General features: G+C 28.7%; 1 protein-coding gene across 1 annotated transcript in view; it reads right to left on the bottom strand.

Moving 5' to 3' along the window:
* Positions 1-16,472, bottom strand: part of LOC129963433 (kynureninase-like) — an 86,793-nt gene that overhangs the window by 46,197 nt on the left and 24,124 nt on the right. The window lies entirely within an intron of this gene.

Below are 16,472 nucleotides of genomic sequence, written 5' to 3' on the forward strand. Positions count from 1 at the left end.
TAACAAATTTCATTTATGTTATCGAATACAAACGATAAAATTAAAAAGTTCTCACAAATACAAATAACGAATTTCATTTATGCTATCGAATGTAAACGGTAAAATTAAAAAGTTGTTCTCACAAATACAAATAACGAATTTTATTTCTGCTATCGAATGCAAACAATGAAATGAAAAAGTTCTTACAAATACAAATAACGAATTTCATTTCTGCTATCGAATGCAAACGATAAAATTAAAAAGTTATTCTCACAAATACAAATAAAGAATTTCATTTCTGCTATTGAATGCAAACAATGAAATGAAAAAGTTCTCTCAAATGCAAATAACGAATTTCATTTCTGCTATCGAATGCAAACGGTAAAGTTAAAAAGTTCTAGCAAATAAAAGTAATGAATTTTTGTTGCGAGAAAATGAATGAAATTTTTTGAAGTAATTAAGGTTTTTCATATATACGGTAACAAATTTCGGAAGCTTTTCTAAAAAAAGATGTGTGATTATATATTTGACGGATTATATATTGAAAACATTGTAAACAAACAGAACATAAACAGAATCTTTAAAAATAATATTTCTTAGAAAATTAGTCAAAATTTATTATTTTTTGCTCTTAGCATTATATCATAAAAAATAGAAATGTCAGAAATACGTGACACATTTATGAATTAATTGCTGAATATCGAAACATCTAAAAGGAGCAAAATATTTTTACCGTACCGTTCATATTTGTAAATGTCTTGCCGAAGTTTGGAAACATAATAGAATCCTATCGCCAACGATTTCTTTTATAAGTTTCAAGTTACCAATGACCTTGCTGGGACGTGATCGAATTTCAAACTCAGAAACAAAAGTTACTTCAGAAGAAACATCAAAATGCTCCAGTAAAAAAAAAAAGTCATTCATGCAATTATGAATTTCTGGATAATTTAGAAATGGTATGTAATAGAAAGAGACCATTTGAAGGACAATCATTTTTAATATTGTTTCGGTAGTAATTATTTTTTTTTCATTCTTACGCTACTTTTTAATTATTATTAACTTCAATAACATACTTTTTTGGAATTTGTTTTTCGATTGGAAAATGATATATTTTCCCATGAATTAACGGCATGGTATGTTTATTAATTTTAGAGATCTTATGCTAATACTAAATTGTAAATTACTTGGGGCCTCACATGATTTACAGCTTATACGACATTTTTTTTAACATAAAATGATTTTGAAATATCCTTTATGAATATTATGAGAAATTAAATTTACCCGAAGCTACGAATTTTGAATATTAATCTGATAAAAAAAACCCGATTTTAATAGAAATGCGAAGGTAACTTTTACTCAAATTGAACTTTATATTTTAAGCTTATGAGTCACTTACTCACATGATTAAATTAAATTATATTAGTTATTCCACATTCACTCGCAATTATATATATATATATATATATATATATATATATATATATATATATATATATATATATATATATATATATATATATATATATATATATATATATATATATATATATATATATATATATGTTACGGTGAAACACCGAAATCTGGAGAATGTCGACAAACACATAGTCGCTTGGTGTATGTCCGAAATATTTGCTAAATACCCTTATTTCTGACTTTCACCGGTGAATGTCGACATTCACCATGCACTAATGGCAAATGTTGAACATGTCCAAGATTTATATTTTTTTCTCCGTAATTCAGTCGTGATAAATTTTTCGCCTCTCTTTCTGAGAGGAATAACTAAGTACTTAAAACACACAGTACTTTCAAAATGAGAAAGGAAAATAATAGAAGTAAAAAACTTACTTAATTATCCAGTACGTTCTAAATGAGAAAATAAAATAATAGTAATAAAAAGCTTACTAAATTATGTGAATCAAATCTTATTTATTGCAACAACTTAAACTATTATGACACTTTGAATTGCACAAGAGGCCCTTGCTTTTACAACTGCATTTATTTGTGGAACACTTCTTTTTGCAATGACAGCGTGTATAGCCTTGCCCAACGCTTCTCGAATTAGCTGCAGCTGCTTCTCTCAGCGAAATTTCTTGAAAAGAAGTCTTATCTATGGAAAGGAGCTTTTCTTTACAAATTTCGAACTGATTACGTGTGTAAACCTGCTTGAGGGTACCATTTTCATTCGCAAGTTTATAGAAGTCGGAGTCTTCTATTCCAACAACAACCGCTAACACATTTCGGTTATCTGTACGACCCCGGTTGACATCAGGGACTTGTATTCGTACAGTATCACCAGTTTGAACAGGAGGAAATTGATTTTGTGAGGTTCGCAACATTTTTGTTGCTTGCAGTAGAAGATTCCCTTTCGCGGCCGCTCTTTTTATAGAAATTAACTCGTGTTTTTCATTCAGAACTTTATGTGAAGACGTGGTAGATTGCAAGTCCTCTTCAATATTTTTCTTTGGAATTTGGTTTTCGGTTTGACCACCACTCAAATTTTTTTCAGAAGTATTACCAGTTTCTTCAACCTGTTCTTCGGTTTCAAAAGTATTGGCGATTTCTTCAAGTTGTTCCTCAGTTTCGATACTTGCGATTTGTTCGCTAGGCAAAAAAGACGATGCTATGCCTCTTTTCACTTTAATGCCAAACATGGCTTCATAAGGACTTTGGCGTATTCCTTCTTGGTATGTAGTGTTCTTGGCAAATTGAACAAAGGGTAAACCTTCTGACCATTTATTTGTATTGTTATCGTTCATCCATGCAGTTAGCATATTCTGTATATCCTGATTGGCCCTTTCAACTGAGCCTTGTGTTTGACTGTGAACGAGGCTTTCCATGAACTATCTTAACATCTTTCCACATAGCGCATATTTCGGATATGACTTGATTACTGAATTCTCTACCATTATCTGATTGCAATATAGCTGGAGCACCAAATGTTAAAAATATTGGAAGAACGTGATACGCTGCTTCTTCAGCCCTCTTAGAGAGAGCCCTCATTTTAGAGTACTTTTCTCGAGAAAAATAAAAGCAATTGTCTTCTCGTTTACCCGCAATTAATACATTTAACTTTTCAAGAAAAAGATCACGATTCACTGCAGTATCCATTCTGTATAAATTAGGAAATCAGAAAAAAAAATTAAGAAAACTTTGCTCTCACCATTGAACCTTGCATATGCATAAGACTGACTGACTCCATCAGCACAAAGGATTTGGCGGGAGACTCCACCAGAACAAAGGATTTAGCGAGAAACAGCCAGTCGCCTCTTTGTCGGCTCCTCTCTTTTCGACCTCCACCAGAGCATATCTGTGATTGTCAACATACACCGGTGAGGGTCCGAATGTACAAGAATGTAATGAAATATTCGATCTTTCACCGACGTATTTGGTGTTTGTCGACATTCTCTGATTTCGGTCTTTCACGGTAATATATATATATATATATATATATATATATATATATATATATATATTAAAACATAGAGAAAATGGCACCATTTATTTTGAATTTTTTCTTATTTTCCAATGCAAGCAATTTTATTCATTGTTTTTGGTAATTTACAAAACTTAAAATTATTAAAAAAATTAATATAAAAAATCATGCATCTATGGGTTATAATATTCTTTATGCATCAAATTTTGTTTTAAAAAATTGCAATTTTCGTATTCGTTCAATATTTATAAAATTTATTTTAAAATATTAAAATATGTGAGATTCATATTTAAGATCTGATCTTTGCTGTATACAATATATTAAATGAAAATGCTATATTCAATATTTTAAAAGAAAATTCAAGTTTTTATAATGTTTCGATTCATATATGAAAGTATTTGCAGAAAAAAAAATGCGATTTTTGTGGCATTTTATCTATTTATTTTAAAAACTAATTTGAAACTCTAGATAGTTGAATCTTTTTTATTAGTAAAGAAATAAAACTGTAAAATTCGGTTTCAGAAAAGATGCGTCTTGATAACCATTAATTGTTATAACAAACAATTGTCATTGTCGTGGCGTTGAAACTTGGAAAGCGAAACGATGGCTCGGGATTTTTATCTGATAACAGTACGATTTGTAAGGTATAGGTCGATTTCTCTATATAACCCAGAAATAGCTTTAAAAAATTATTTCAAATTGAACTACTGCAAATATTAACCCCTTAATCTGTGTGCACAATGAGTCCTACGGGTATCGAATTATGATTTCTGAAACTTAATATCATTCAAAAACATTAATTAACACAATATCCATAAAAATTTCGAGCAAATTCTTGAAACGGAAAGAGTATATTACTAAATAATTTAGAAAAAGCAAAGCAGTTAAGGGTTTTCAAAAAAAAATGTTTAAGGGCACAAGGAGTATCTTAGTTATTACAGTTCAATGGAATAATACATTTCAAATCAACAACCCAAAGTTGATAGTTGATTTAGATGAAATTTTATTATTTAAGAATAAAACTAAGATAACTCTTAATAAAACTGTGAGTTATCTTAGTTTTATCTTAGTTAACTCTTAATAAAACTAAGATAACGATTTCGAAACAGAACAAAGCAGAACAGAAAAACAGAAATCAAAAAATCGTTTGGGAATTCCGTTTTTTTTTTTTTTTTTTTTTACTTTAATGCATTTGAGATATTATAGCCTAAAAAAATGTATTCATTTTAGATTCATTTCATTCGGAAAAAAATTTTCTATCTTCTTTCCTCTATTAAATACATTAAAAAAGAAGTAAAAGTTTTGTTTTCTACTTTTTAGTATTTTATTTCTTATTAATCATTATAAATACCGTGGAATTCAGGAATCATTTTTTTAAAATCCTAAACTCTTTATCAGGTAGCGCCAGGTATATGAATTAACTAATAACGAATTCTGATATCATTAATTAAATTCTAATATTAATGTTATCTTATTTCATCAAGAACATGCAAGTACACAAAATTTGAAAGAATTCTCGAACATCAGAAAGAGGAAAATTAACTCCAAATTCTAAATTTATGATTATAAATAAAGAATAAAATGTGCGTAAAAAAGAAAAAAAAAGCATTGTATAAAATGAAATCGCATGAACGATTGAGAAAAGATAGAATATCTAGTAACGAAAAAATCACAGAAAAAATTGGAACAATCTTTTGCACATGCATATTATTGAAGTAATTTATTACCCCTATTTGTTTCATGATTTCGTATCTTCTAAAAATTATTGTTTGTGCTTAGTACTAATTAAGATTTATATAAAATGATATCTCGGATTTTCAGAATTTGGTTTTCACAACCATTCTTCATAAAATATTTTCTATTATAGTTCGAATTAAGAATAAAAAAAATATCTAATTCTTTAATTAATCATAATTAAATAATTCGGAATTTTCTGTTCATTAAATCAGCAAGAGTAATTTCTTCAATACATCCTTTCTTTCCTTTCACTTAAAAACGAGACATTTTGAGAAATGCCGTAAATGTCATGATGGCTTAGATTTTGATTTTCAGATTGTCGCAAACGAGCATTCAGTGATTCGTAATATAGTGAAGAAAAACAAAATCAAAAATTCCATCCGTCTATCACAAAATGTTTCAGAGAGTTCATAGAGAGACAGACGGAGAATTACAAACAAAATTTTTAGAGAATATCTGGAACGTAGAGATTCGTCTAAATTTCGAGTTCGAATTTCTTGATGATTACAATACTTATTCTTACATATGCGAGAAAGTAAAGAAAAAAAATTATGTAAAATGCAATTAAAAATAAGCCAATAAAGAAGAAAAAATTTTAAATCGAAAAATAGCAATCGTATTTATCATATTTTAAGCCTACATCCATTTAATTTTTAAGATAATTTTATTAAATTGAAATCTGAGCTCTTAATTTCTAACAAAGAAATGTAATTGTTCAACTGTATTCTATTCATACGCAAATATTCTCAGAAATGAAAAAATACAATAAAATTCGCTAATTTCTGTATTTTACTCACTATTAACTTTACGCTTTTTTTCCTTCATTCCGATTCTTTCTCAAAGGTATTGAATTGGATCTGGCCGGTAGCTAGTTCCCGTAAAATTCGGGTATGGGGCTTCTAAAAATCATATTCACTCTTAACACGTATTCCTCGACGAACAAAAAATAAAGTGGGTTCAGATATAGTGTTTTCTAGAATTGAGTAATGTTATATATCAGATTTAAGAACTTTATTTTTTTGTTAAAAAAGCATTATATAACTAAAAAGTAGGCGAACCAGTTTTTTTACGTGTCTCTAAATGAAAACAGAATCCGGTAGCTGAGTTTAATAAAGAAATGATAAATTACGTAAAACTGAACAATAAAGATTGCCCCTCTGCTGTTAACGCTGCATTTTAAGAAGGAATTTAGATTAAATATTTGAATAGAATTTTCTGGAGAGATATTGAAGTTTTAATTATGATAAAGATCGTTGTCGAGGCGATTCAATAAAATGTACCCATAACTCATTTTTGAAATGCGATGGAACTCGTTTTAATAATTAAAAAATTACTATAAAAATTTTATTTAATGTGAGAAAATGCTTTATCTATTGTTCTAAGGAAACTCCGTCTAAAGGAACTCCGATTATATTATTATTGTCTAAAGGAACTCCGATTATATTGTGTCCCTGATAATAAGAACCAAATTTAAATGATAAAAATTAATAAATCAAGTCTGAGTATGGATGCATTTTGAACTCGTAAAGCGCCTGAATCGTTATTTAAAGCATCACTTTGCTCGATTTAAATAATGAAAAAAATCATTTACAGAAAGTTACTTATTAAGTTTTTAGGAAAAAATCTCAATTTATTTTTCTGGTCACGACTCTGAAATGGAACTTTATGTCTTTATGTTATGTAAACATTACGCTCATGTGAATATTTATGCGTCTGTTTCTGAGTCTCGATTCTTTTCCACATGCAAAGAGTTAATATTAAAGAAAAAACTGCCTTTATCATCTTTGCTTTTGAATGATTTTTATTTTGTTACTTAGCATTTAAAGTACAAAATCTTAAATCACCTGAATGAAAAAGTATTTATGTAATATACATGCACTTAAAATTGATTTTAATTAATCCAGTACTGTCTTGTACAGCCATGTTAAAGCATTAAAAAGTAGATTAAATAGAAAAAAAAAAGTAGATCATGATTTTTTTTGAGAGTTTTTTTTAACATTGCGCATTTGAAATTATAAAAGTTATGTGGATAAAAGTTACAAAGTAAAGTAATTAAAAAAGTATCATCATGCACTAATATTTTAATAGGTTCAAAGATTAATCACTAAGGAAAGGAAGAAAATTTCGTCTGCTCGAAAACAGATTCACTGACACCTGTTTAACGAGCCATTTTCTTCAAAAAACTGCGTGAAAATTGCTGAAGTATCCACACTGTCATCAATGAGTTCCTTAACCCTTCTTTGCACGAATTTTTTTTTTTTTTTTTTTTTTTTGTGAAATAGATCAGGGTGATATAATTGATGCTTTCGATTAAAGGAAAAATGTTAAAAAATCTTAGTATAAATGTATAATCTATACTTATAATAAAGCTCAATGTGTGTGTGTGTGTGTTGGCGCTCTACAGGCCAGGTCATTTGACATACAGCTATCAAATTTGGTACATGTATACCTTACAGGTCGGGAATGTGCACCTGGGGTCCCTTTTTTTGAAATTTTAATTACAATTTTAATTATTAATTAAAAACTAACTTTCCCGCCAAAAAAATCTTCCATTTTCCCCACCGCCAACTTTTCCGCCAAAAAAATCTTCCATTTTCCCCACCGCCAAATGAGTAAGGCTTCAAATGTTTTTTTCTCCCAACAGTAATGAGGCCAGGGTTAACATTTTTCGACGGATTATTTCAAACGATTCTGTTTATTTTCTTAATGTTTTATGCATTTAAAACTAAACATTGTTAATTAATCCATGTTTCAGATTCATTCTGAAGTACTTTTGAATTAAAATAACACAGAATAAAGGAAATTAAAAATGTCTAATCTGCATAGCGTTACCCCAACTGGCGAAGAAAATTCACGCATGCGCATTATGTTCTGACTGTTGCCATGACAACCAACGGATGATTTAAATTATTTTTAGGTTAGTTGCATGCTTTTGTAAGTAAATTGTATTTATGTTAGTTATATATTTTTTGTATATGCTTATAGTTTTAAGTACATCGTTTTTTAAGTAGTTTTTTTAACCTGTTTTCAATTATTTAAATTATTTTTAGGTTAATTGCATGTTTTTGTAATTAAATTGTATTTATGTTAGTTATATATTTTTTTGTATATGCTTATAGATTTAAGTACATCGTTTTTTAAGTAGTTTTTGTAAACCTGTTTTCGACCGATTATTTTAAATGATTCATTTTATTTTCTTAGTGTTTGATGCATTTAAAATTAAACATTGTTAATAAATCGATCTGTTCATGATGAATCTGAGAAATTTTTGTGGACAAATTCTTGAGATATTACATAAATTAAGAAAGATATTCTTTAGTGACCATAAAGTTTAAACGCTCAGTGACTCTATTATCAGTAATCATATTATTAAAAAAAATGCTTTTTTTCAGTAAAAAATATTATTATATTAATTGCAGATTAATCATTTACACTTTAATTTAAAGCATAATTTCTACGAGGGGTAACAGAAAATTAGAGATACATATCACGCTATGACTGAAGGCCTTTATAATATTATGAGTGAATTATATGACTATCAAAATTTGAAGTTTTAAAATATTTTGATGAAGAATCTATTAAAGTTGGAATTGCGTAAAATATTTAATGGTACGACCGGAGTTTAACCCCCTGCTTGCGCAATTTTTAAAAATCGCCAACAACGGCCTTGCGAAATGTTTAAAAGCAAAGGAGCAGATATTCAATTATAGCGCATAATAAAGATAGCCAGCTTTGGTGCGTTATCGCAACTTGGCGAAGAAGGGGGTTAAACTCCGGTTCAACCTATTTAATTATTAAAATTTAAACGAACATTAAGATTTGCCAACCGGCTGGTCGCCAAAGGCGGCTAGTATAAAATAATTAAAAAAAAACAGTATGATGGAAATATCCATTATCATGCAAATTTACGTGCTAAGTTCAGTACAAAATCTTCAATGTCCCTCTCTTATAAATTTCTCCACTCATTATCGCTTTTATTAGCAAAAAAGTTAGATTAGTTATAAAAAAATATAGATCGAACAATACCTTGTTCGATTTTAAAAGCTGAAAAAAAAATGATATATGTTCGATTAACCGAAATCTCGGTTGATAGAGAACCAGATAATCAGATTAGTTTCAACTATAACTAACTGCAAATTCCGAAATCTATTAGATGGAACGGAATTCTGCCTTAAGTCAAAAGGACCCTATCATCAACGCTTCCAATTTCCATATTTAATATTTTCCCATAGTAGCCATTCTTTATAACCGCAGGGTGTAAGACCGAAATAGATCCAAAGTAACTCGGAGAAGCTACTGATGCCAAAACACTTTAATTAAAATAGTTTTTCCATGCGACAAGATTTAATATCGCATTTAGCGTCCTTGAAAAAGGATATTTGTAGGTATTTCATAATCATCGACTTGAGAAAGATGAACAAATAAAGATCTTTATAATAGATTTTGTTCCAGCTAAAAATAGTACTGCATTTATTTGTTTTCATTCGCTGATTCCAGAAAATTTGAAGACAAGTTACAGTTGCGGCGACCTTCAATTTTTTAAAAAACTACTCACAAATTGACAAACTAGAAAGCAGTTCAGTTTGAGTTTTGATTAAATTAGCATTCCAAATTGATTTAGAAGACTATTTTTATACAAAGACTATTTTTGAAATGAACAATAATTTGAACTACGCTCGAATAAAGCGGGTGACCCAAATCAGCAATTCCTGACACGTCAAGACTTCAACACCATATTCATAATGGATTCCGAAGTGTTTAGCGGATACCATAACCGTGTTACTTGAATCTGTTAGATTTGAGACTTGGACTTGCGACCCTTTGGTTGTAAAATCGAATCTCTGTGTAAGATAAATAGGATATCAAACATATGTTATATAAAAGGATGTCAAATATACAAACATTCCTTTCACAATTTAGAAATGAGATTCATAGCAAGGATTGGAACTTTTCCATCAATTTCGTGCAAGAATATTTTCGGAAATTACTGTGGGGAAAATTGTCAAAAATATAAGTTCAAATATAAGTTCAGAATTGTTTAATATAAGTTCAAATTTTGATATTCATAAAATTCACTCATAAAAGTTTTAAGCCATAATATAATATGTGTCTCTCTAATTTTCTGTGAGATCCTTTAAAATTTCAATTTTAAATTCAAGTGTAAATAATTAAACTGCAATTAATATTTAAAAATCCTTTTTTTACTAAAACCAAGCATTTTCTTTTTAAAAAAAAAATATGAGTATTGAAAGTGGAATCGTTCAGCATTGAAGTCTTAAGTGCAATACAGAATAATTTTCATAATTTATATAATATCTTAAAAATTTCTCAGATTCTTCATAAAATTCAGTTTTTAGTTTTACTTTCAAAAGGATTTAAATGATGTCAAGAATACTATTTTATTTTATTCCGCCTATAAATATATTTCAAAAAATTATGAAATTTAAATTTTAAATAGTGTTTTGGTTTTAAGGAATCATATTCTTCAAAATCTTCTTAACAACCCAAACTTTTAAATAAATAAATAAACATTTCTATCTTCTGCTATCAAATCTGATAGATTTATAAAGTTTTGAGTAGAATAATTTAAAACAATCAATATTTTTATAATCTTAATTAGTCTTGAGAAACCCTGGGTGCTCATTGGATATAATCTTTGAGACAATCGATGCAGTGGTCTAAAATCGCCCATTTTTATCGATTCTATTTAAATTTTCTAAAAACTTTTTAATAGAATATAGAAAATCTATTTAAATTTTCATAAATCAGTCAGTTTTAGTGACTGATTTAGTTGATTGGAGTGCAACTCTTTTTATTTAAAAATATAAATGTCACAAGAATATTTAGCAAAGGATCTAGATAAAAATTAACCATTCTTAATTTATTAGAGCATTTATTGACTCAAGTTACATAAGATATAATTAATTACTTCATTTAGTCCATTTCAAGACATTAATTTCTATTAATAAAGTTTTACAAATTAGCCGTTAGGCTTTGAATTGAAAGGATATATACTAAGCCATATTTGCCTTATTAAAGATGATTTATTAATTAATAATGTAGATATTGTAATAGGTTATAGGAAAATTGATCTTTCATTTAATTTTTAGAAAATATTATATTTCTATTTCATTTCATACAGACATGAGCTGAATATTTCATTTTTCTAGCAATATTTAACTCTTTTTTTTAAAAAATTTGACCTATTATCAATGTGATGGCAACACGTTAATAAAAGCTAATTTTTTCTCATGCACTCGTAATGTGCTTGTGTAGGTTACATTTTAGTTTTATTTTTTGCGAAATAAATTGTTGAAAAATATAATTAAATCATTTTTTAAAAAATTCATTAAAAATAGAAATTTAATTTATAGGTAAAAACATTAGTATCATTAAAAATATTATTTTTGAAACTTCTATATGATGTAAAAATCAATTTCGTACTGTAATATTTTCGAAAGTTATAGCGGAAAAACGCCAAAAATTTCGCTTAATTTTTAATTAATTAAAATTGTAATTAAAAATTCAAAAAAATAAATTCCGAGGGACACATTTCCGACTTCCAAGGTATACATGTGTTAAATCCAGTAACTCTAGGACAAACACCTCTAGAGCGCCAACATGCACACACACACACATGCAGTTTTATTATAAGTAGAGATTCTAAAAGTCTCTCACGTGAGAGTTCTGAATTATAGAGAAGAAAAGCCTGTAGGAATTTCGATCGATTGAGGACAAAATTTGGTATACAAATATTATTTTACTTATAAAATCGGACTCTAAATCTCATTTATTTCGGTCTTTGTTTTTTTAAGTTATCACCTTTAAATGCCGACTAATATACAGACTAACATATGGTTAAACTTTTGGTATATTTGGTTCAAAATTGTATTGGGATGTATATTTTTAGATGCTTAAATTGTGTATCAAATTTTATGCATCAATCTCTTTACGTTTTATAGTTATTGTGTTTATTAATAAGACAGACCAGGTAAATTTTATTAAAAATTTGAATGATTTTTTTTAATTTGATAGAAATCTACCGATATGGTGTAAACTCTTGGTGCTTTTGTGCTAACCGTATTCACATTTAGATATAATTCAAAAAAGCGTTTCTCGGATTCAGAGATGTTTGAAATGTGGAGTCTTATCAAAATCTTGAGTTCGATTTTTTTTTTTTTTTTTTTTTTTTTTTTTTTTTTTTTTTTACTATTACGAAACATTTTAATAATTTAAAATCATATTCATACAATATTTCCCATAACTACTTTTTTATAGTAAACTTATTGGACCGTTTTTAATATTTATAAAATATTCTAATGCTTTAAATACTTTTAGCAATACTTCTAAAATTCCTGTCATTCTTAATGAACGATTAAAATTCTTAATGAAAGATTTAAATCTTTTGACCACTTGCAGTAGCAAGAAATTCACAGATGTGCATGCCAAAGTAGTCCACTTTAACTGGCCGGAAGCCACACAAAGTATTCGATATTTTAATAAAATCGGGAAAAGATTTATCTTTTCTAAATGAATTAATTTCCGACATAAGACTGTTCCATGAAACAATCGACGGACCGAGAACATTTTTGTTTCCGTGACAATAGCATGCTCACGAGAGTAGCACGTCGTTGGTGATTTTGTGACAAAATTATTCCGATGTGCGTGACGCGCCTTCCTAATACAAGCAGTTAAGACTCAAAAGCCTTTAGAAAACTCTGATCAAAGTGGATTTAATTTTCAAATGCGATTATCAACCCACATATGAATTTTGTTTCATTAAGGTCATTGTAAACAATCAGTTGCTTTGACGTAAACAATTAATTATACGCTCGATAAACTAGCAATTGCTGGCATGGATATCTTTTCAAGGTTATATTAATCCAGTAAATTAAACATCAATTATTTAGATTTTTATTCAAAGCATTCTTGCCGATTACCTGTTTGATTATGCAATGTTTACGGAGTACACACTGAAGAAAACTTGGGTAATTACTACTTAATGGATGCAAATGACATAACGAATGGGTGATTTTGAAATTAATTCGTGGTTTAACGTCCCAACCCTTCAAATAAACTATATCTTTGTTGGAAAAATACTTTTTGGGAAGGTCTTAATATAACCTTGTTTATTTAATAAAAAAACTTTTAAAAAAACTTATTTTTAGCAATTGCATAAATTTTGAGATTCTACCTATCAGAATTTTTTTTATTAAAAAGACCTATCAGAATTTTTTTTATTAATGTTCTTTTTATTTAAATTAAGGACGTTCTTTCATTTAAATAAAAAGAACATTAGCTTGGAATTAAAAGGTCATGAAGAGTTGTATTTACTTTGTTTGGTGCGGATGAAAGCTCAATGACACCGGTTTGGATTGCTTGCATTTTTTATGGCACAAGAGCCATGAATGTGAACATGGCGTGATAAATTAAATAAAATTCATTCTAAATAAAAATCTAAAACTTTTATGCATGAAAATACAATTAAAGTTAATATTGTTTAAATATGCGGATAGAAAACGATGGATTTCAAAAAAGCAGTCAGAGGGAGTTGTCTCTCCAAAACTTTCTCGCATACTATTTAATAAAAGTGTTATCCCAAAGAATGCATTGCATGGCACTGATGTGAAATAGTTAGGGAATATTAACCTTTGTCGTAAATTTAGCATTCTTACAAAATCTATGATTTAGTCTGTAACGGTTTGTGTGACGGGACCTTGTGGTTCGCAATCCAGTAACATGACCATGATACAAAAGCAATTCCTCGTGCTGCGTAGTTGTTAACTGGCTTATAAACTATTCACTACAGACTCTCCCTCCAGTGAGTCGGAGGTGAGACGAACAATATGGCTGTTAAGTAGTGATGTATTTAGCTGTTGATTCTAATGTGCCTGTACCCATTCGAGCATTTGAGTAGCGCCAAGCGTTATGGCGAGCGTGTGTGGGTGGTTGCTGATGCTGTTGATGCGTCAAGTGAGTCTGACGACTTTGGGTTGCTGCTACCTTTTTGTGTTGCTGCGTCAAGTGAATCTGACGACTTTGGTTGCGGGTAGATGGCGTCACAACAGCTGTACATGTACGCGAAAGTACAGTTCAATAGGCGATAAACCATCCGGGTTACGCCCTTATCGTTTTGTAGTTACCATGTTCGTTTGCGCATGGGCAGGAAGACGAATCATTCGCAGGAAGTTTGTCTAGTTCAAAACTCGAGAGGAATCCACAAATCTGCTACAAAGACTACATAATAAATTTTTCAATCTAATTCAAAAGTTTGAGTTGTGATCATAAAACAGACAAATAGTTATAATTCCAAAAATGAGTTTTTTAGTTTCAGAGATACATCAACATCTCAAGATCGATTTTTTTTTTTTTATGATTGCAAAACTTCACAGTTGATAAAATGGTAACTCTGATTTAGCAAAAAGTATATCAGTTGGCTTTATTTTTAAAATATTCAACGACACGATGAAAGATTCTTTTCTGTTGACGCATGTTAATCTATTTTCGAGTCATTTTTAGCTATCTAATTTACAACATAATTATACATTACTTATTGATATTTAAAATTCGTTGAGATAATTTTATTACTACTTCAAACTGAATAATTCATATCAAACTGACAACAATCAGCAAAATTTTATATTATGAAAACTTGATTTTTATTCATTTTATTTAAGGGCGTACAATCTCGCACTGAACCAGAACTATAAATTTGCTGAATAATGTTGAAAAAAATTCAGTATAGAGAGAAATTTGAATCCAGAGATAAGATAATAATCTAAAGAAAAGCGACTGACTATTTTAGTGTTTTAACTAAATTTTTAAACTATTTTAAAAGGTATACATGCACTGCACATTCATCTTGAGGGAATATTTAAAGGAAGTAAATTAACCGCAACAAGGTGGTAATGTATTCGAAATGATAATTCATAAGCATTTGACTTTCTTCCTCTCAAATTAATTCTTTATTTAGCACGGTTGCTCAGAATTAACGTATTGTCGTAGCCTCTTATGGGAGATCTACAACTGGAGTTGCTTTATATAGATATTGTAAGCAGACATGGATAATTAAAATAAAATTTTCAGAATTTAAAAAATTCTAAGAACACGGAAAATATTATGCATTTATGCACTCATTAAGTTTTTACGACAACTTTTCAACTTTTCCACTAAAAAAGGTAATAATAAAATGTTCTTGAAAGGCCTTTTAAGAAAATGGAGAAATATTATTTAATGGTATTATTATTCATGCATTAATCGTTAATGATTAATCAATTTGATTTCGCATTTTTACATGTTAGCTTAATTAATATGTTAATGAACTATTTTAGTTAAATATTTATTTATTTTTATATGAAGGAAATAATGTTTAAATATAGTAATTATCAAGCAATTCAGCCTCTAGAACTTGACAAATTCTCACATTTTAGAAAACCGAAAAACATTTTTTAAAAAAGAATTATGTCTTTAACACGACTCAAAAATGCTTTGAGGTAGAAAATTGAAATTTAGTATATGATTTTAACAACAATTTGTAGATTTCTATAAAATTTTGTACGAAATTTGTTAAGAAAAGGCTGTCTGCCTGTCTGTTCCTTGACTGGTTATTCAATCACACGGCTTTCTAACATGCTAAAAATTTCTTCCATGTCCATCGATAGATTTTAAAGATCCCAATTAAACAAAATTACATTACATTATCACAAATGACAACGTACAAATTTAAATAAGTAACCCCCAACACTTAAATTTTCAGCGGCTTTATGATGCTATAGACCCGGTTTCATTGGGAAGATTTATGTTTAATTAATTACTTTATATTTATTAATTAATTACTTTATATTAATGTTTGCCATAATTAAAGATACTTCTTTGAGGGAATCATGATTATCAAGTAAGGCATTAGAATTTTATTGAAGCTCAATCAATATTCCAATCAAACCAGCTAGCTGGAAAAGTAGCTGCAAGTCTACCTAGAAAGCAATTAATAAGATGCAGTAAGTTATTGATGAGTTTTAAATTCTTCTGCCAACAAGCTTCAATTATCAGTTTATGTAAGAAGATTGATTCTAACATTAGACAAATAAAAATAGTGCTAACGTTTGCTTCCGTGGACTATGAAAGAAAAAAATTCGGATTTTAACTGAAGCAGATGACAAATATTTTTCAATCATTGTTTTATAATTCAAGATGTTTTAATTTACACTAAATTCTCTTGAAATAGATTGATTGAAGATTTTAATCGACAATTGATGATTGTTTTAAACAAGGTCTTCTATGAATTTTTTCAGCAGTTTATGTAAAAGTGTAAAATCTACTG

This window comes from Argiope bruennichi, chromosome 1 (assembly GCF_947563725.1).
Source record: "Argiope bruennichi chromosome 1, qqArgBrue1.1, whole genome shotgun sequence".
Taxonomy (NCBI): domain Eukaryota; kingdom Metazoa; phylum Arthropoda; class Arachnida; order Araneae; family Araneidae; genus Argiope; species Argiope bruennichi.